Source organism: Schistocerca nitens, chromosome 5 (assembly GCF_023898315.1).
Source record: "Schistocerca nitens isolate TAMUIC-IGC-003100 chromosome 5, iqSchNite1.1, whole genome shotgun sequence".
NCBI classification, from domain to species: domain Eukaryota; kingdom Metazoa; phylum Arthropoda; class Insecta; order Orthoptera; family Acrididae; genus Schistocerca; species Schistocerca nitens.
Genome location: NC_064618.1, coordinates 760,064,577 through 760,086,403, shown reverse-complemented (window position 1 = coordinate 760,086,403; position 21,827 = coordinate 760,064,577). Strand labels below are relative to the sequence as shown.

General features: G+C 45.3%; 1 protein-coding gene across 2 annotated transcripts in view; it reads left to right on the top strand.

Annotated features, from left to right (window-relative positions):
• The window catches only part of LOC126259709 (sodium/hydrogen exchanger 2-like), a 1,006,529-nt gene that overhangs the window by 718,725 nt on the left and 265,977 nt on the right, over window positions 1-21,827 (top strand). For both annotated transcript variants that reach the window (XM_049956680.1, XM_049956681.1), the window contains one exon: window positions 10,584-10,623. The gene's annotated coding sequence lies outside the window, so the exon portion shown is untranslated. The remainder of the gene's footprint in view (window positions 1-10,583; window positions 10,624-21,827) is intronic.

The following is a 21,827-nucleotide window of genomic DNA, read 5'->3' as shown; positions in this document are numbered from 1 at the left end:
GTGGTTCTGTCAGTGTGATCATGTGATGTATCTGACCCCAGGAATGTGTCAATAAAGTTTCCCCTTCCTGGGACAATGAATTCACGGTGTTCTTATTTCAATTTCCAGGAGTGTAATTCATCACTTGAACCTTCCGCAAATTTGTTTCTCATAAAAAAAAAAAAAAAAAGGCGGGGAGGGAGAGAGAGAGAAAGAGACGCACTTAACTACATTGACAGCTGTCTCCCTGTACAGCTAGGGCTAACATACACCCCACAGGGTGGCCAACAAAAAAGGGTTTAACAACTTGGCGCAATTATTGCCCTCTCCATCTCAGTAGGACTCCGATTAGTTGGGCTGCTTCACAGATCCACCAGAAAGAAATACCACAAGTAGCTCAGACAATACTAAAACCAGTCACTGCAGCAAAAGGGGCGTACTGAAGGAATCATGGGCACACAGAACCCAGAAGTGGCCAAAAGACCTAACAGACGTCGTCTGCTGAGATGACCGATCGTCCAGTCAACGGTCGTTCCCCATGAAATCACAGCCAATAGAAAAATGGTTCAAATGGCTCTGAGCACTATGCGACTTAACGTCTGAGGTCATCAGTCGCCTAGAACTTAGAACTAATTAAACCTAACTAACCTAAGGACATGACACACATCCATGCCCGAGGCAGGATTCGAACCTGCGACCGTAGCGGTCGCTCGGCTCCAGCCTGTAGCGCCCAGAACCGCCCGGCCACTACGGCCGGCACAGCCAATAGAAAAGGTTGGAGTGAATCGCTAACTGACAGCTTGTTACCAAGAGGTCACATCGACAGACGGCAACACAATGAGCGGCGGCGGCGGCAACAGGCTTTCGATGGAAAACCAATAGCCATCAGCCTCTCGGGGAACGGAGCGTTTGGTCACTTCCCGCACAATTGGTCAACCGTCGTCCCAACTGCTTCAGCTCGGAGCCCCAATTTCCTCCCAGCGCTGTCCATGCCGCGAAAATTCGTCCCACTAGCTGCGGCAGCGCCACCGGACGACCAGAGGAGAAACCAAGCAAAGGAAGTCGCCTGAAAGAGAAATCGGTACGAGCCGATGCGGCTCACCAACAAGATAAAAAAGTTGAAAATATGATGTACAAAGCCTGCGAAATTAAAAAATCGCTCTTACTTTTTGGTAACACCTCACATTGATTACCACGTTTTTATTAGGTCACTTTCTCGTCTGTACAAATTTTGCAAATGATTTTAAACTAACTTCCCGATGAGCTACAGCCTCGAAGTGTTAAAACATTCCTCAGAACTGCATGACAATGCATTATTAACTAGCTTACTTTTCTGTCTCACCCATAGGGTTAGGGGTGGGGGTGAAAAAGGTTGGTAACACCAGATATCTTGGCTGCCCTGCAGAACCGGCTTGTTATGGGGGTAGGGTAGTGTGCTGGCGTATGTTGTTGCCAGCACACCGGTCGGTAAAGATGTAGCGCGAAGATCGATAGCAGGCACTGGATCGAGCACGCCTATCACGAGAGCGGCCAGAGACACACCGACAAGCAACACGATGCCAACGCCCTCTCGACAGAATGTATTTAGGCCACTGCCGCTGACTGGAGGGTCTCACTAACTCACACTTCAGTTTGTCCGCCGATAGCTGAGTGATCAGTGTGACGGATTGCTGTCCTACGGGCCCCGGTTCCATTCCCGGCTGGGTCGGGGATTCCTCCGCTCAGGGACTAGGTGTTGTTTTGTCTTCATCATCATTTCATCCCCATCCGGTGCGTAGGTCGCCCAATGTGGCGTCGAATGTAATAGGACCTGCACCAAGGCGGCCGGACCTGCCCCGTAAGGGGCCTCCCGGCCAATGACGCCTAAGGCTCATTTCCATTTCCACTTCAGTTTGACGTCTGTCAGTTCAATCGCGGAGCGGGTACAGTCAATGCAGAATCCTACAAGTACTATGAGAATGCGTTCCTTGTTGAATGTCAGCGGACGGGCAAGGCTGGGCAGAGAGACAGGGGAGAGGATATGGAAATCTCTTTCTTGTCGCTCTGTTTGTTTGGTACAACTGATTGTAAAAATGAGCTAGAAACTTAAAAATTTAAACGTAGCTCATAAATGAATGGCAATGCAGTATTAACTTGTTTTTTAGACTGGTGTGTGGCAGAGTGTACTTTGTTTACTACTGTCATTTGCTAATCAGCTAGAGACTTGAAACTTTCAACATAGCTCAGAGCTGGATGATAATGCAATATTAATCCGCTTTCTTGTCTGCTGTGTGGTAGAGGGCACTCTGTGTACCACCTCCATTTCCCCCTTTCCTATTCCAGTTGCGAATGGTTTGCCAGAGGTAAGCGTCTGTGTGAGCTCAAATGTCTGTAATTTTTACCTTCACAGCCTTTTTGCAAGATATATGTGGGAGGAAGCAACATTTTGTCGATTCAGGAGAACAGAGATAGCAATAAACCTGAAATTTACCACGTGCCTCTACCGTAACATCATCAAAATGATCAAATCGATTGAAAAATTTCACCTACTGAAGTCTGAGAAGAGAATCATTAAAAATGAAATTTTAGTATACCACGTTTCTACATTGGACTAAAAAGTATAAAATAATTTCTCCTAGCCCCATACAAATTCCTAACCCCCTATAGCTAAACCTGAAACTTTTATTTTAATAGCTGTGAAAATACTTACACATTTAAACCGAAAAACGTGGGGAGCATACAATACATAATTGATGTGTGGATGATTCGTGTCATTACATTTACGCTACTTACTACTCGATGAGCGAATAGTTCACCTCTTTACCATTACCTGTTGCATATGCCCGACGTTTTCCTTTTTTTGTCTCATAAATATTTTCGTAGTTACTAAAAAAATTCACAATCACAAATTTTAAAATGTATCTGAATGGGGTAGGAATCTATACGGGGCTTGGAGGAATTTTTTTATACTTTTTAGTTCGATTTAAAACGTGGTATATTAAAAATTAGTTCTACTTAAATAACAATTTTGTCACATATAAAGCACAGTTTAATTTGTGTCTGGACAACAATGCTAAATTCTCATAAAGAATGCTTCTGCACATATGTTCTGCAACCCTTCTTATACAGGATGTGTCACAATTAATACTGAAAATTGACAGTGGGTGAAAGAATCTGTAATAGAAGCAAAAACATACCAGTAAACATGGGTCCGCAGGCGAGCCGTTTCAGGGATAATTGTGAATACGACCACCCTCTGACTTCAGTGTGTTATACTGGCCTGAACTGAAACGTAATTTTTTCGATTAAGTCTCAGTCTAGCTGGGCTCAAATTACACTGGTGGCGCATCGTACGGGATGCTGTACATTCGTGAAGGGACACCAGCATATTTTACAGATTTTGGTGGAACCAGGTGTAAAAATTAACCTCGTCCTCCATCACCTGCGAAAGTTTGACCATTCTCAAGACGGTTGGTAGCCCCCATGTTGATCACTTTTTAGTACGAACCTTACATACTGCTGATTAGATAATTGAATCTTCCATGGATGAAGTTATGTCATTGAACTGTATTATCTTGTTACAAAATAATAACCGTGTGATATATGTGCTACAAGGAAACAGTAATTTTAAAGAACATACTGCATACGCAGCTACGCTGTCCAGCCACATTAATGTGAGCACCTCTCAAAAGCTGGAAGAGAATCAGTGAGGTTTTGGGAAGTACCGACTCTAGTGCTGTGGCCAGCTCCGCTAGGTTTCTCGGCGGAGGATCGACGGCGCGAACAGACCAATCGCGGTGGTCGCACAGATTCTCGATTGAGTTTCAATCAGGAGAGGCTGGTGGCCATGAGAGTACCGTAAACGTACCCTGGTGCTCTTCAGACCATGCACGTACATTGCGAGCTGTATGACTCGTTGCATGGTCCTGCTGGTAGGTGCCATCGTGCTGTGGGAAAAAAAAACTACACGGAGGGATGGACATGGCGCCCAACAACAGATGCATACTTGTATTCATCATCAGTGCCTTCCAGAATGACGAGATCCCAAGACCATAACGCTCCCTCCTCTGGCTGACGATTGTTGGAGGATGTTCGATTTCAGACTTTCGTGGCATACACGCCAATGGCCATCTGTCCAATAGAGTATAATATGTGATTCATCCACAAAGGTCACTTGTCGTTACTCGGCTGCATTGGCGTGCAAAATTCCAGTCTTCATCGCCGATGCACAGCAGTCAGCATGGATGCATGGACCAGACGCCTGCTGTGGAGACCCATACGCAGCAACGTTCGCTGAACGATATTTGAGGAGACGGTGTCGGTGTGAGCCATGGTGCGGCTCGCATTGGTGCTATTTGTAGGTTTCCGCCCTCTGTTGGAGGCCAGACGGTATCGTTAGTTGTCATGCTTGCGGTTGTTTGTCTTCTTCTCGTGTTGACTGGCGCCACTCGGTTTCGCAAGCGCTGCCTGTCCGCTAGTGGCAGCAGCGGCGGTTATCGATATGTAGTAACTGTTGCCCTATCTTTGGGGCGACGTCGTTGTTTTGCATGGTCGGGTAAGTGGCGAGTTCGGTTGGGTATTGAGGGGAAGCCAAGTATTCGCAGTGCGGGAACACGCCCGGACTGCTGACGGCATGCATGAACTGCCGGATGGAAGGGCTGTGGTCACGAGGGTGCACGACTTCGTCGTAAACCGGATCCAGCAAGCTTTAAGATGAGTGCATTTCAATCCAAGTAGAGAAACCTCCACCATTGTGATATCCCGCGATTCTCCAGTGACTTGGGTTCGTGTTGCAGATCCTAGTGTCGCCGAGGCGAAGAGCAGCGAGTGGAGAGTTTGGGAAAGGTGGATATGATCATCTTTCCTCGACTTATTATTACTATTTACTGCGTTCAGCTTGTTACAATTTGTTAAGTTCAACCAGTGGTAATTTTTCTTGACTGGTGGCCGCCAACGACCCAGTTACCTGCCCTGGGGGTTAGTGTATGCAACGGCAGTGTGCATTTCCTCGCCTTGCCGCTGCTGTCCCGTAAGGCGTGTAGTTTTGACCGCTTTCTTGATTGTAGGTGAGTTGGTGATTAGTCTACTCTGGTGGTAATGATTCCCTTCTCGTTCTGGGGGCTCTAAACACAGTATTCTGGACGGAATGCAGACCGCCGGTTCCGGCTTTGGCGTATTGTTCCATCGTTGCACTTGGTTTATCGGACGTCAGGTAGCTTCAGCAAGATTATCATTAGCCGTTCGTTAGACTGCCACTACTCTGATTTACAATATTGTGAAGTGAATGCAACTTTTGGCTGCCTCTCATCGCAGGCAAAAGTGTTAGTTGCCGGACCTTCTCAGAGATCGATTCCTGGAGCACCGTCTCGATCAGTTGCTTGTTTTTTTTAATTAACTTTTTCTGTTGTATTTGCTGTTTTACAGCAGGTTTCAAATTTTTTTATATTATTGCCGTTCCTGGCGTGTAAGACCTTCAGCCGTGATTGTGGTCGCTTGCGTTAAAATTCCAATTTGGTATTTGTATTTTAACAGTAACCCTTAAAACCTTATTTGCTGGCGTTGCTGGCGTCTGATGTCTTCTGCTGTGTTTGTGGCGACTTACCTTAATATTTCAATACCTATAAGTTGTAAATTGTAGCGAGTTCTTGCCATTCTTAGCCGGCCGTTGTGGCCGTGCGGTTCTAGGCGCTCCAGTCCGGAGCCGCGCTGCTGCTACGGTCGCAGGTTCGAATCCTGCCTCGGGCATGGGTGTGTGTGATGTCCTTAGGTTAGTTAGGTTTAAGTAGTTCTAAGTTCTAGGGGACTGATAACCACAGCAGTTGAGTCCCATAGTGCTCAGAGCCATTTTTTTTTTTTTTTTTTGCCATTCTTGGCGTGATTGTGGTCGCTTGCCTTAAAATTCTAATTTGGTATCTGTATTTATGCAGTAAGCCTTTAAAACCTTATTTCTACATCTACATCTACTTCTACATCCATACTCCGCAAGCCACCTGACGGTGTGTGTCGGAGGGTACCTTGAGTACCCCTATCGGTTCTCCCTTCTATTCCAGTCTCGTATTGTTCGTGGAAAGAAAGATTGTCGTTATGCCTCTGTGTGGGCTCTAATCTCTCTGATTTTATCCTCATGGTCTCTTCGCGAGATATACGTAGGAGAGAGCTATATACTGCTTGACTTCTCGGTGAAGGTATGTTCTCGAAACTTCAACAAAAGCCCCTAACGAGCTACTGACCGTCTCTCCTGCAAAGTCTTCCACTGGAGTTTATCTATCATCTCCGTAACGCTTTCGCAATCACTAAATGATCCTGTAACGAAGCGCGCTGCTCTCCGTTGGATCTTTTCTATCTCTTCTATCAACCCCATCTGGTACGGATCCCACACTGGCGATCAATATTCAAACAGTGGGCGATCAAGTGTACTGTAATCTACTTCTTTTGTTTTCGGATTGCATTTCCTTTGGATTCTTCCAATGAATCTCAGTCTGGCATCTCCTTTACCGACGATCAACTTTATATGATCATTCCATTTAAAATCACTCCTAATGCGTACTCCCAGATAATTTATGGAATTAACTGCTTCCAGTTGCTGACCTGCTATATTGTAGCTAAATGATAAAGGATCTTTATTTCTGTGTATTCGCAGCACATTACACTTGTCTACATTGAGATTCAATTGCCATTCCCTGCACCATGCGTCAATTCGTTGCAGATCCTCCTGCATTTCAGTAAAATTTTCCATTGTTGCAACCTCTCGATAGACTACAGCATCATCCGCAAAAAGCCTCAGTGAACTTCCGATGTTATCCACAAGGTCTGCCGTTCTTGGCGTCTGATGCCGTCTGCTGTGTTTGTGGTGATTTGCCTTTAATATTTCAGTACCTGTAATTTGTAAGTTCCAGCGAGTTTTAAACAGTTCTTAATTTATTGCCATTCCTGGCGTGTAAGGCCTCCTGTCCAGATCACAGTGGCTTGCTTTTAAAACGTTATCTGCTGTATTTGTATTTAATGGTGATTTGCTAAATTGCAACTCACTGAAAACACTATTACTTACACAGTTGTTTATTCATTGATTAAAAACGTGTGGTACTTTTTATTTATTGTTGACTCTGGATTTACTGGTTTAAAATAAATTGTGTGTAACTGTAAAAAGCAACCAATAGTAACTGATTACGGCCCCGTCCACAATCATAAGCGAATCCTGCCTTCCCTTGACTACCACCAGGTTTCACGGTGCTGGATACCTTGGTTCATCTTGGCTGTCAATTGTTAATCAGTTGCACGTCTATTCGCCCGTAGACATCTCCGCAGCCGTCCTTCACCCCTCTCATCTATGGGCCGGGGTGCATGAGAGGTTTTTTTTTTTTTTTTCTTTATTGTAATTTGAACACCCCATACAAAGGTGGGCTGGCAGCGGAACAGTGTACTCCGCTCTTCAGCCATAGGCAGTACAAGAAAAAAGAAAGGGAGACAGACAAGTAACAGAATGGCGGTTTAAAAAACAGGAGATACAATAGTTAAAAAACATGAAGCCGTTCACACTCGACGAAACAACAAGAAAAACGGCGGCACTGGGCACAAACACTGACGAGGTAGACGACGCACGTGAACGGAGGAGCGTGGACGGCGAAAAACACTGATGCACAGACACGACGGCACAAACACTAAACCGAGGGCGACGATCTCCGGCGCGCGAAAGTTCACGATGCGTGTGCGAGTCCGGGGACCTGCCAAGAGAGGAGGAGGAGGAGGAGGAGGAGGAGGAGGAGGAGGGGGAGGAGGAGGAGGGGGAGTGGGAAAGCGAGAGGGGAGAGCAGGGATGCCACGGGCAAGGGAAAGAGGGGGGGAGAGAGGAAGGGGGAGGGGAAGCCCGGAAGAAGAGGGGTGGAGGGAGGGGACGGGGGAAAAGGAAAGAGAAGGGAAGGGAAGAGAAAGGAGGGAGGGTGCCTAAGGGAAAGGACACCAGGAGTGAGGGGGGGCAGGGTCAAAGTTGATAGGAGGGGTAGATGGAGGGGACGAGGACATCATCAGGGAGGGGGAGCTGGCGGAAGCCACCTTGGGAGAGGGTAAGGAGGGTGGAGAGATGGAGACCGGGTGGGACATGGGAGTACAGGCGCGGCAGCGGGCGGGGGTGGGAGAGGATCGGGGAGACGAGCGGGTGAGGAGGATCGAGTTTACGGGAGGTGTATAGGATTCGTATCCTTTCGAGGAAGAGGAGGAGGTGGGGGAAGGGGATAAGATCATACAGGATCCGCGTGGGGGAGGGGAGACGGATGCGATAGGCAAGGCGGAGAGCATGGCGTTCAAGGATTTGGAGGGATTTATAAAAGGAAGGGGGGGCGGAGATCCAGGCTGGATGGGCGTAGCAGAGGATAGGGCGGATGAGGGACTTATAGGTGTGGAGGATGGTGGAGGGGTCCAGACCCCACGTACGGCCGGAAAGGAGCTTGAGGAGACGGAGTCGGGAACGTGCCTTGGCTTGGATTGTCTGGAGATGGGGAGTCCAGGAGAGGCGACGGTCGAGGGTGACGCCAAGGTACTTAAGGGTGGGGGTGAGAGCGATGGGACGGCCATAAACGGTGAGATAGAAATCAAGGAGGCGGAAGGAAGGGGTGGTTTTGCCTACAATGATCGCCTGTGCATGAGAGTCGCCTCGCCGCCGTTTTATCGTCGACGGTACACGGTAACCAGGGCCGCGCGCGAGCACTTTACGAACTTAACCGTTTCAGAAATGCTCCCACCCAATGATGGTACACGATTGAAAGCCGCATAAATCGCTCCGTTTCCACATTACGACAATGGCTGCACTGTGTGTGTGTGTGTGTGTTTTTCCCACACGCTGTATATATCCTTCTCTGCTAGTGCTGCCCCCTGTCCCCTGTCTGTGGTTACTGCATGTTGACATCGAACATAGGCGGTGGGGACAATGTGACAGAACCGTGTAGTTCACTAGAAAAAGACGATAAACTGGTAACCAAGATCGCAGGAATTCTTTTTATTCCATGATTACCGGTTTCGGCGATACTAAAGCCGCCATCATCGAATCGAGGGAGGACAGAAAACACTATAAAAGTGGATTTGGATTCCACTTATACAGCATGTATGCATATAAATTTAGTTACATACCTTAGGTCACATGCAGGTTACAACATCAAGGCAAACAATGGTGATATTAATAGTTGCCTATAACACGCAGGCCTTACAAAATTCTCGTAAGTAGCACATAGGCGTCCAAGAGAGATGACATTTTAAACGTTAAGTGTCTCCATCACATACAAGCGCACGCTAGGTACTACGGCAACTCCGGCTCTGTTCTTACACTACAGGCCGCGTCGCGAGATGGCGCTAGCAGAAGAGGCGCCAATGATTGTCACAGCTCGCGTCATAACAGGCTCTGCGTGTGTGGTAACACTACGTCATTAGGGCTCGTACATAATTCTAGAGATTACTGTATCTCGTAAGCATATACAAAACTTATGAAAGCTGCAGACCTACAGAATTGTACATCTGCCTGGTCACATGTACGACATATCGACGCGGCCTGTAGTGTAAGAACAGAGCCGGAGTTGCGATAGTACCAAGCTTGCACTTGTATGTGATGGAGACACTTAACATTTATAATGTCATCTCTCTTGGACGCCTGTGTGCTACTTACGACAATTTTGTAAGGCCTGCGTGTTATAGGCAACTCTTAATATCACCATTGTTTGCCTTGATGTTTTAACCTGTACGTGTCCTAAGGTATGTAAGTAAATTTATATGCATACATGTTATATAAGTGGAATCAAAGCTCACTTTTATAGTGTTTTCTGTCCTCCCTAGATCCGATGATGGCGACTTTAGTTTCGCAGAAACCGGTAATCATGGAATAAAAAGAATTCCTGCGATCTTGGCTACCAGTTTATAGTTTTACAGGCATCCAGATCGCTCCCACCTGAGCACAATGTGCTCCCTACAGAAAAAGACGAATCATTTTCTTTGGAAGAAACAGAAAACAGCTTTCCACCTTACGTTATGAGGATCATAATTAAGATGACACTAACGCGTATCGACGTTAGCCTTATTAGATTCCCGGAAAATCATGCTAGACTACAACGACATCTTCAAATTTCGATATACTGCGCGCAACACTAATTTGTCTACGGTCACAATCCAGTTCTAAAGATTGCGTGGAAAGCTAGAAGGTTGTAACTATAGCCATGCTCTAAAAACCATGGTGAAGTTCGCTGCAGAGGATACTTCCACTTGTATGAAATGAATGCCACAGAGCGGAATGGTGCATTATTAAGGCTCTGAACCGTCATTCGTCAGGAGCAGGGCCAAATTCGCTTCGGCTCATCTACATTTAGTTTTATCGTGGTTTCCGTAAGTCCTTTAACACGAATCCTGCAATAGTTACTTTGAGAAGACCAATGGTAATTACCTGTCACGTGGTTCCCCAATCTGAAATTCTGCTCCTACAGTAAGCACCTAGAACTTAACAGCAAGTAAAATCTTAAAATGGCTTCATCATTTCTTAGAACCAAAAGTTATTTACAATTGATTAAAATGTACTAATAATGCTCATAAATTAAGTAAGCATTTCGTTTTCGCAGATTCAGTAATTAATAATATTGTTTCTCCTGTTTCAGAGATATAAAATATCAACGTACGAGACAGATTGTTTATAAGGTAAGAGGAAGTACTATATTTCTTTCAGTTAAATTTTCAGTAGTGCTAATTACTATGTAGTAAGAGAAAAAATATTTTGTAAGAAGCTAAAGACATTGTGGTGCCGAAACATGTTGCTGAAGAAAGAAAGAGTTCTCTATTCGCTTAAATGAGAGCATGCCACTGTCGTCTGGACTGGAGTCTCTAGTTATGGAAGTATTTGCCTAGAAAGTTCAAGTAATATGTTAGCGTTTCTTTCATTCCTTCCATTCGCTTCATTCTTGTTGCTATTGCCCAATCATCAGCATAGTCAAATTTTCTGGATTTTGATGTGGATAAGTTAGCAAAGTAGCACCGACCGGGGTAGCGCAGTGGTTAGCAGACTGGACTCGCATTCGGGAGGACGACGGTTCAAACTCGTGTCCGGTGGGATCGTTCTTTCGAAAGGAAACGGTCGCTTTCCTTCCCCATCCTTCCCTAACCCGAGCTTGTGCTCCGTCTCTAATGACTTCTTTATCGACGGGACGTTAAACACTAACCTCCTCGAGCAAAGTAGCAGCGGAAACGACTGGAGCTGAAACTGAACCTTGGGGAAGGCAGTTATTGAGTTTCTTCAGGTCGCTCAGTGAATTACCCAGGACAACATGAAAAATCCCATTATTCAAAATATTGTCGACTAATATGACAGTTATTTTACAGAGTATTTCACGAAGGAGTTTGCAGAGCAGTTCTTGTTTCCAGACAGTACTGTATGCTGCAGAGAGGCCAATGAATGTAACTGATGTTTGTAGCTTTTTCTGGTGTCGAACTTCTATAAACGCTATCTGATCAAAAGTTTTTGAATACTTATTAGTGGACGTTAATGTAGGGTGTGGGGGTGTCCCACCTTCTCCAATATAACGGCTTGAACACCGCTGGTAAGATTTTCAATGGGGAATGGGAGCCCGTTCTTCCTCAGGAGCCGAAACCAGAGTGCATAGGGATGCTGAACGCTGGGGCCTGAAGCAAAGGCGAGGTTCTCATTCATCACAATTGTGTTCCGTTGGGTACAGATGTCTGGGCTCTGGGCAGGTCAGTTCATTTCAGGAATGTTATTGTCTACGAATCATTGCCTCACCGGTGTTGCTTTATGAGAAGGTGCATTGTCGTATGAACAATGATGTCTCTGAGCTGTACTTCTACCGTGTGTGCTCCGTAATGCTGTAAATGTATTCATGTCCTTCGTCAGTCAGCATTTTCTCAAGCGCAATAAGGTGATCAAATGCTAATCATAACATAACACTACCTCCTCAATGTTTCAGTTGGCACTTCACGTGAGAGCATGTAACGTTATGTAGGCATTCACCAAACCCAAACCCTTTCATCGGATTGCCACAAGGTACTGCGTGTTCCATCAGGCCGAAACCCTTTCATCCGAATGAAACAGGGTACAGTGTGTTTCATCACTGCAAATCACTCCTTTACAGTCATCCGCTGTCCATTGACGTCGCTCTTTGCGCCACCTCAAGCGTCACTTAGCATTGACTACAGAAACAAGTGCCTTATGAGTTGTTCAAAAGTGGTTCAAATGGCTCTGAGCACTATGAGACTTAACACCTGAGGTCATCAGTCCCCTAGACTTAGAGCTACTTAAACCTAACTAACCTAAGGACATCACGCACATCCATGCCCGAGGCAGCCTAGGACCGCTCGGCCACTACGGCCGGCCTTATGAGTAGTTCTTCGACCATTGTACCCCGTTATTTTTAGCTCCCTACACACAGTCAATGTGCTAGATGCATTGCTGGATGCGCTTTGACACTCACGTGTGATTCCTTCTGCTGATTTCATGCGCGTTACTCGACTGACCCCGTCCGTCAGTACGTAAGGTCTGCCTGGTCTTGGTTCAGCTGTAGTTGTGGGAAATACTAGCTGGAGTGATTATTTCAGTAACTGTCGTCTGACTCGTGCGTGCATATGTGAAATGCCACACTACTCCTCTCGAGTTGAATGTCTGATAAACCCGGGCAGGGATCTGAAAACCGCATCAAAACGAATTAATTCGACTCTGCGACTTTCAGTTTAAGATCTGGCATTTAGTACAATTTACTGCTGCTCCTAACTACACTACTGGCCATTAAAATTGCTACACCCAGAAGAAATGTAGATGAAAAACGGGTATTCATTGGACAAATATATTATACTAGAACTGACATGTGATTACATTTTCACGCAATTTGGGTGCATAGATCCTGAGAAATCAGCACCCAGAACAACCACCTCTGGCCGTAATAACGGCCTTGATACGCCTGGGCATTCAGTTCATGTAAGTCAGATGCGTTATTACAGATACACTACTGGCCATTAAAATTGTTACACCACGAAGATGACGTGTTACAGACGCGAAATTTAACCGGCAGGAAGAAGATGCTGTGATATGCAAATGATTAGCTTTTCAGAGCGTTCACACAAGGTTGGCGCCGGTGGCATTGAGTCAAACAGAGCTTGGATGGCGTGTACAGATACAGCTGCCCGTGCAGCTTCAACACGATACCACAGTGCATCAAGTGTAGTGACTGGCGTATTGTGACGAAACAGTTGCTCGGCCATCATTGATCAGACTTTTCAGTTGGTGAGAGATCTGGAGAAGCAGAGGAATACCTCTGGTCGGACTGCGTTCTGCATGCCCGCTATGTGATTACAAACTGGTCTGCCAGTTAGAGAGGACGACGGTATGTGTCCAGAGCAAGGGTGAAACCTATCTTTAAAACTGTGCAAAGTTCACGAAGTGAAGAAACGACTTCTAATGGACGGGTAAAACATTTGATCCTTAGCGAAACTCCTGAATAATCCTGTACTTAGAGCCAAAGTTCCGTGAAACGTTACTTTATAAATCTATTGACAAGTAACAACAATTTTAATTTACGCATGAAAACATTATAAATAATTTTACATCTGTAAATAAATTTGTATACTACACCACTGGCCATTTAAGTTGTTACACCACGAAGATGACGTGCTACAGATGCGAAATTTAACCGACAAACGATTAGCTATTCAGAGCATTCACACAAGGTTGGCGCCGGTGGCGACACCTACAACGTGCTGACATGAGGAAAGTTACCAACCGATTTCTCATACACAAACAGCACTTGACCGGCGTTGCCTCGTGAAACGTTGTTGTCATCCCTCGCTTAAGGAGAAGAAATGCGTACCATCACGTTTCCGACTTTGATAAAAGTCGGATTGTAGCCTATCACGATTGCGGTTTATCGTATCGCGACATTGCTGCTCGCGTTGGTCGAGATCCAATGACTGTTAGGAGAATATGGAATCGGTGGGTTCAGGAGGGTAATACGGAACGCCGTGCTGGATCCCAACGGTCTCTTATCACTAGCAGTCGACATGACAGCCATCTTATCCGCATGGCTGTAACGGATCGTGCAGCCACGTCTCGATCCCTGAGTCAACAGATGCGGACGTTTGCAAGACAACAACCATCTGCACGAACAGTTCGACGACGTTTGCAGCAGCATGGACTATCAGCTCGGAGACCAAGGCTGCGGTTACCCTTGACGCTGCATGACAGACAGGAGCGCCTGCGATGGTGTACTCAACGACGAACCTGGGTGCACGAATGGCAAAACGTCATTTTTTCGGATGAATCCTGGTTCTGTTTACAGCATCATGATGCTCGCATCCGTGTTTGGCGACATCGCGGTGAACGCACATTGGAAGCGTGTATTCGTCATCGCCATACTGGCCTATCACCCGGCGTGATGGTATGGGGTGCCATTGGTTACACGTCTGGGTCACCTCTTGTTAGCATTGACGGCACTCTGAACAGTGGACGTTATATTTCAGATGTGTTGCGACCCGTGGCTCTACCCTTCATTCGATCCCTGCGAAACCCTACATTTCAGCAGGATAATGCACGACCGCATGTTGCAGGTCCTATACGGGCCTTTCTGAATACAGAAAATGTTCGACTGCTGCCCTGGCCAGCACATTCTCCAGATCTCTCACCAATTGAAAACATCTGGTCAATGGTAGCCGAGCAACTGGCTCGTCACAATACGCCAGTCACTACTCTTGATGCACTGTGATATCGTGTTGAAGCTGCATGGGCAGCTGTACCTGCACACGCCATCCAAGTTCTGTTTGACTCGATGCCCAGGCGTATCAAGGCCGCGTTATTACGGCCAGAGGTGGTTATTCTGGGTACTGATTTCTCAGAATCTATGCAGCCAAATTGCGTGAAAATGTAATCACAAGTCAGTTCTAGTACAACAAATTGTCCAATGAATACACGTTTATCATCTGCATTTCGTCTTGATGTAGCAATTTTAATGGCCGGTACTGTAATTGAGAGGAACGAAATACTAAAGAGATAATGTATTTTTAATTATTCATGAATTACACTGAAGCGCCAAAGAAACAGGTATAGGAATGAGTATTCAAATACAGAGATACGTAAAAAGGCAGAATATGGCGCTGCGGTCGGCAACGCCTATATAAGACAACAAGTGTCTGGCACAGTTGGTAGATCGGTTACTGCTGCTATAATGGCACGTTATCAAGAATAAGTGAGTCTGAACGTGGTGTTAGTGTCAGCGCACGAGCGGTGGGACACAGCATCTTCGAGGTAGCGATGAAGTGGGGGTTTTCCCGTACGACCATTTCACGAGTGTACCGTGAAGATCAGGAATCCGGTAAAACACCAAATCTCCGACATAGCTGCGGCCGGAAAAAGATCCTGCAACAACGGGACCAACAACGACTGAAGAGAATCGTTCAACGCGACAGAAGTGCAACCCTTCCGTAAATTGCTGCAGATTTCAGTGCTGGGCCATCAACAAGTGTCAGCGTGCGAACCATTCAACGAAACATCATCGATAAGGGCCTAAGGAGCCTAAAGCCCACTCATGTACTTTTGATGATTCCACGACACAAAGCTTTACGCCTCGCCTGGACCCTTCAACACCGACATTGAACTGTTGATGACTGGAAACATGTTGCGTGGTAGGACGAGTCTCGTTTCAAATTGTATCGAGTGGATGGACGTGTACGGGTATGGAGACAACCTCATGAATCCATGGACCCTGCATGTCAGCGGGGGACTGTTGAAGCTGGTGGAGGCTCTGTAATGATGCATTTGAAGTGATATGGGACACCTGATACGTCTAGATACGACCTTGATAGATGACACGTATGTAAGCATCCTGTCTGATCATCTGCATCCATTCATGTCCATAGCGCAATCTGACCGACTTCGGCATTTCCAGCAGAACAATGCGACATCACACACCTCCAGAATTACTACAGAGAGTCTCCAGGAACGCTCTTCTGAGTTTAAACACTTCCCCTGGCCACCAAACTCGCCAGACGTGAACATTATTGAGCAGATCTGGGATGCCTTACAACGTGCTTTTCAGAAGAGATCTCCACCCCCTCGTACTCTTACATATTCATGGACAGCCCTGCAGGATTCAAGGTATCAGTTCTCTCGAGCACTACTTCAGACATTAGTCGAGTCCATGCCACGTCGTGTTGCGGCAATTATGCGTGCTCGTGGGGACCCTACACGATTTGGCTCTTCAGTGTCGTTCGGAGATCGCTCAGGGCATGCTGGATACTGTGAACTGTAATCCAGGCTTTCTTAACGCACTGATCACTGGTGATGAGTCTTACATTTTATGGTATGACTCAGAAACAACATTCCAGTCATGGCAATTGAAGCATACGTCACTCCCGAGACCTAAAACAAGAGAGGCAGGTCCGCAGAACTGTACAAGTCATGCTAATCGTCTTTTTTGGCTCTAATGGTGTGGTCGTGATCACGAGTATGCCCCAGAAGGTATTAGCGTCCATAAGGAGTACTACCAAAAGGTTCTGCGTCGCCTTCGTGAAGGAGTGAGACGCAAACGGCAGGACTTGCTGGCGGTGGACAGTTGGAACCTTCATCACCCTAACGCATCCGCTCATAACTGGCACTTAATTCAGAGTCTTTTGGTCAAACACAACACGGCTATGGTTTGTCAGCTCCGTAAACCCGTGACTTACCACCGAGTAACTTCTGGCTTTTTCCTAAACTGAGAAAGACTCTAAAACAGGGATGACATTATGCAGAATTCGACGGAGCAGTTCCACACCACGCCAAAAGAGGGTTTCGACTGGTGCTTCCAGCAGTGGCAGCAGCGTTGTGGGAGGTGTGTAGACGATGAAGGGATCTAATTTGAAGGTGACTAGTGTCAAACAGTTGTAGCGGAATAAAGACTGATTCTATAAATAAAAATCGGATACTTTTTGAACAGCGATCGCGTTAGCCGCCCGGTTCAAATGGTTCAAATGGCTCTGAGCACTACGGGACTTAACATCGGAGGTTATCAGTCCCCTAGAACTTAGAACTACTTAAACCTAAGTAACCTAAGGACATCACACACATCCATGCCCGAGGCAGGATTCGAACCTACGACCGTAGCGGTCGCGCGGTTCCAAACTGAAGCGCATCGAACCGCTCGGCCACACTGGGCGGCCTAGCCGCCTGGGATGCCTCGAATGGCTGTGAGCACTATGGGACTTAACTTCTTAGGTCATCAGTCCGCTAGAACTTAGAACTACTCAAACCTAACTAACTAAGGACATTACGTACACCGATGCCCCAGGCAGGATTCCAACCTGCGATCGTAGCGGACGCGCGGTTCCAGACTGGAGCGCTGGAACCGCTCGGCCACATCGGCCGGCGCCTGGGATGGGAGCGCTGTTATACAGCCAGCGAGGCGGGTCCATCAGGAAATTGTGTTCCACTGTTATTGTTGTCGTTGTTGTTGTTTTCAGTCCTAAGATTGGTCTGATGCAGCTACTACGTTTTCCGTTAGTAAAATGTTCATCGATTGGTAGCTGTCATTACAGCGTACACCTAGCTGCAGAGTGAATGATTGTTTCTAGAAACGACGTTGTTATCATCAACAGCCCACATGTTTGTCATACAACAGGCGGAAAGGCAAAAAGTAACGATGTTAACAAATACGTAATTATGTTCAGAGGAACCCGGTGACGTCTTCAGTCCCTTACTTGGTTAGCACGATTTCTTCGCAATACCATTCCTGTAAGCTGATCGGTATTTTCAAAGATGCGATTACCAGTGACGACTAATCTCTGGTGCGTCGTGCTATCGTTACACGACAGATAAACTTACGTTAAGCCTGAGCGTCGCCTGGCAAACATGACTGCCGTCACGGCCGATAAGCTGTACGTATCTCGGCGGTCGTCTGAGAGTGAAGTAACCTTCAGCCAAGATAAGGTTACACGTTCCAGTGATGCTCGCACTGCTCTTCACGTCCCTCCCACGCAAGAATACTCAGCAACCCTAAATAACAGACTGAAAGCCTGCAACCCAGATAGACAGCAGACGAGCTACATATTGCATTACTGTTGCTCAGCAGATATACCTCCAGAAAGAGAGCTAGGGAATCAAGACGAAGTGTGATAGCTCTCGTGTCTGTTCACCTGTGACAACGCTGCCTATTAAACCAATATTTTTCGTTTCAGTTTTGCAAGTATCCATATTACTAAACTTCTAAATCCCGTTATAACACTAACCTGCCTGTTTTACGTTAGCCGGCCGTAGTGGCCGAGAGGTTCTGGGCGCTACAGTCTGGAGCCGAGCGACCGCTACGGTCGCAGGTTCAAATCCTGCCTCGGGCATGGATGGGTGTGATGTCCTTAGGTTATTTAGGTTTAAGTAGTTCTAAGTTCTCTGGGACTGATGACCTCAGAAGTTAAGTCCCATAGTGCTCAGAGCCATTTGAACCATTTGTTTTACGTTACTCTTCCCTAACGACCTAATCTTTAGACCTGTCGCGGGAAAAGCCACGTATAACGCTAACTTGCCACGTATAATGCACAAGCGTACCCCGAAACAAGCTTATGTTACCCTCTGAGAGGATTTTGAAATTTTGACCGCGCGTGTATCTAATGGATAAAGGTATCAGACTATAATTTTGAATGTGATGAAATTAACAGAAAACTAAATGAGCTTCAACCTTGGGAGTTAATGAAAGTGGTAAAATCCATTTGTGAATGAAAAACAATGAACGATCGCCAGCCCAATTGGCCACATTAGTTTGGAAAGACATGCTTAAGAAAATTAGATAATGGTTATTAAAGTTACTTTCATTGATATTTCACTTTGAATAGCGCACAGGATACAAAGTACCATAGGGTACTCTGAGCTGTGTGTAGCAGCAGTTATCAATAACGCACGCTCCAGTAATTATGGAAAGCAAATCTGCACTAAACTCATACTAATAACGACTACACTCGAGCTCATGACTTAAGTCAATACTGAAATGTTACAGCATGAAGTGCAGAACTAAATTTGGATATGAGGGGCTTCTATCTTAGCTGACATGTAATAACACAAATAAAGATAAATAATATCAAATTACATCTACATCTACATGGATACTCTGCAAATCACATTTAAGTGCCTGGCAGAGGGTTCATCGAACCACCTTCACAATTCTCTATTATTTCAGTCTCGTATAGCGTGCGGAAAGAATGAACACCTATTTCTTTCCCTACGAGCCCTGATTTCCATTATTTTATCGTGGTGATCGTTTTCCCCTAAGTATGTCGGTGTGAACAAAATTTTTTCGCATTCCGAGGAGAAAGCTGGTGATTGGGATTTCGTGAGAAGATTCCGTCGCAACGAAAAAAACCTTTCTTTTAATGATGTCCAGCCCAATCCTGTATCATTTCTGTGACACTCTCTCCCAAATTTTGCGATAATACAAAACGTGCTGCCCTTCTTTGAACTTTTTCGATGCACTCCGTCAGTCCTATCTGGTAAGGATGCCACAGAGCGCAGCAGTATTCTAAAAGAGGACGGACAAGTGTAGTACAGACAGTCTCCTTAGTAGATCTATTACATTTTCTAAGTGTCCTGCCAATAAAACGCAGTCTTTGGTTAGCATCCTCCACAACATTTTCTGTGTGTTCCTTCCAACCTTAGCAGCAGTAATGATCCAATTACCTATGAGGACCCATAAACTAGTATAGTGTCACTAGCCAAACTCTATGATTATTTCATTAAAAAAAGCAAATTCAAACGAAGCTAATCCTTCCCTTCACTTGGAGTAGTTTATAATGCATTTGCAAGACAAATCAATTCAACAATGAGCTTAATTAACCTCAAAAAAAGAATCATTCATGATAGTAATCAAGACCACATTATGTTTAAAATCAGCTTAACTTACTTATTTACATTTTTTTCTCACCTGTAAAGCAGGTGTTTTAGGCCTTATCATTTACAGAATCTGGCACTGTATTCTTGCAAAACTATACTTTGCAATAAACTGAAAGTAATTTGGCAAAATCCTATCTGACTTCACTTTTGTGGTTTTAACTTTAACTTTTACTACTCCCTTCACATTTGACAAACATAAAGAAGCCACTTTGAAAGCACCTGAAAACAAGAATACTTCATTCAAAACAGAATACTCAGTTTTAGTAACACTTAGGAGAGGACCCTGCATAGGTTCGTGATCAGAATGGAAGATTTTTAAAACCACTCACACAAATTAGCTGCCCACGCCCACATACATATCTGGATGCATGAAGTTATTGTAGCAGTGGCGAAGATCTGGTGGCAAACGTCATGGCGGCTAACTGTACTCACGGCTCTTGATGTTCGAATGCTCTATAAACTCTCTTCTTGGCGTCGGATTTTCAACATATTAGAGCTATTCCTTTTTGCCGAAAATACCAATTAACAGCCAGATCCACATCCGAAGCAAAAATTCCTTGCAAAGCAGCTTCCAGTTGCCTCTCTTGGCACCGTCGAAGTCTACCGTGCTACGGCTAGCAACTTGCTGCGTACCGTTCATACCAAGGAGCCGACCAGTTCGACCGCCAATACCACCTTGTACATCGCGCCATGCCACTTCCGTTGCGGAGGAACTTCACTACATCTTTACATTTTACAATACAAGTGCCCTAACATGAACCAGCTTTCAACAAACATTATCTTTATTACAATCATACACATGTTATAATAATTTATCCTTTTAACAATTCATTTAGCTTTTTCCATATATACATTGCAAAACTCTAATTTCCTGTCACAAATCAATGACTTTAACCAACAAAGGATACAATCTCCATAATTGCAGATACACAGTTACATAATATAAACCTACTTCTAATCGATGTAAGTGTTACACAGTCACTTCGAGTTGCAGGTTGCCTGTCTAACTGCTGCCAGGAACAACAAAAATTTGATTTCAGTATTTCATGCAGTAACTCAATTCAAAAATTTTAAACGGTATCATAATCCATTCATTACGAGGTACAGCCTTGCTTTTAGAAACTGTGTGTATGTTTTGCGACAGCGTAACTCTATATTTATTCTTTCGGGCAAAGGTGCCTAATTAGTTGATAAATCTATAAATAAGTAATTGATTACACGTGCACAATATAACAATAGCAGCTTCATTGCATTAGGATTCGTTGAGAACATTTAAATTAAAACGCAACAATGGACCTAACTCGGTGATGTTGTTGTGGTCTTTTGTCCAAAGACTGGTTGGGTGCAGTTTCGTGCTACTCTATCCTGTACACGCCTCTTCATCTCCGAGTAACTACTGCAACTTACATCCTGTATTCATCCCTTGGTCTCCCTCTACGGTTTTTACCCCCCCCCCCTCCCCCCCACGCTTCCCTCCACTACTAAATTGGTGATCCCTTGACGCCTCTGAATGTGTCCTACCAACCGATCCCTTTTTTTGTCAGGTTCTACCACAAATTTCTCTTCTCCCCAATTCTCTTCGGTACCTCCTCATTAGTTACGTGATCCACCCATCAAATCTTCAGCACTCTTCTGTAGGACCACATTCACATTTCAAAAGCTCCTACTCTCTCCTTGTCTAAACTGTTTATCGTCCATGTTTCACTTTCATATATGGCTACACTCCATACAAATACTATCAGAAAGGACTTTTTCACACTTAAAACTATACACGATGTTAACAAATTTCTCTTCTTCAGAAACGCTTTCCTTGCCATAGTCCATTATCCTCGTTTTGCTTTTGTTGATGTTTATCTTATATCCTCCTTTGAAGACGCTGTCCATTCCGTTCAATTGCTCTTCCATCTCCTTAGCTGCCTCTGAGAGAATTACAATGTCATTGGCAAACCTCAAAGTTTTTATTTCTTCTCCCTGAACTTTAATTCCTACTCCAAAT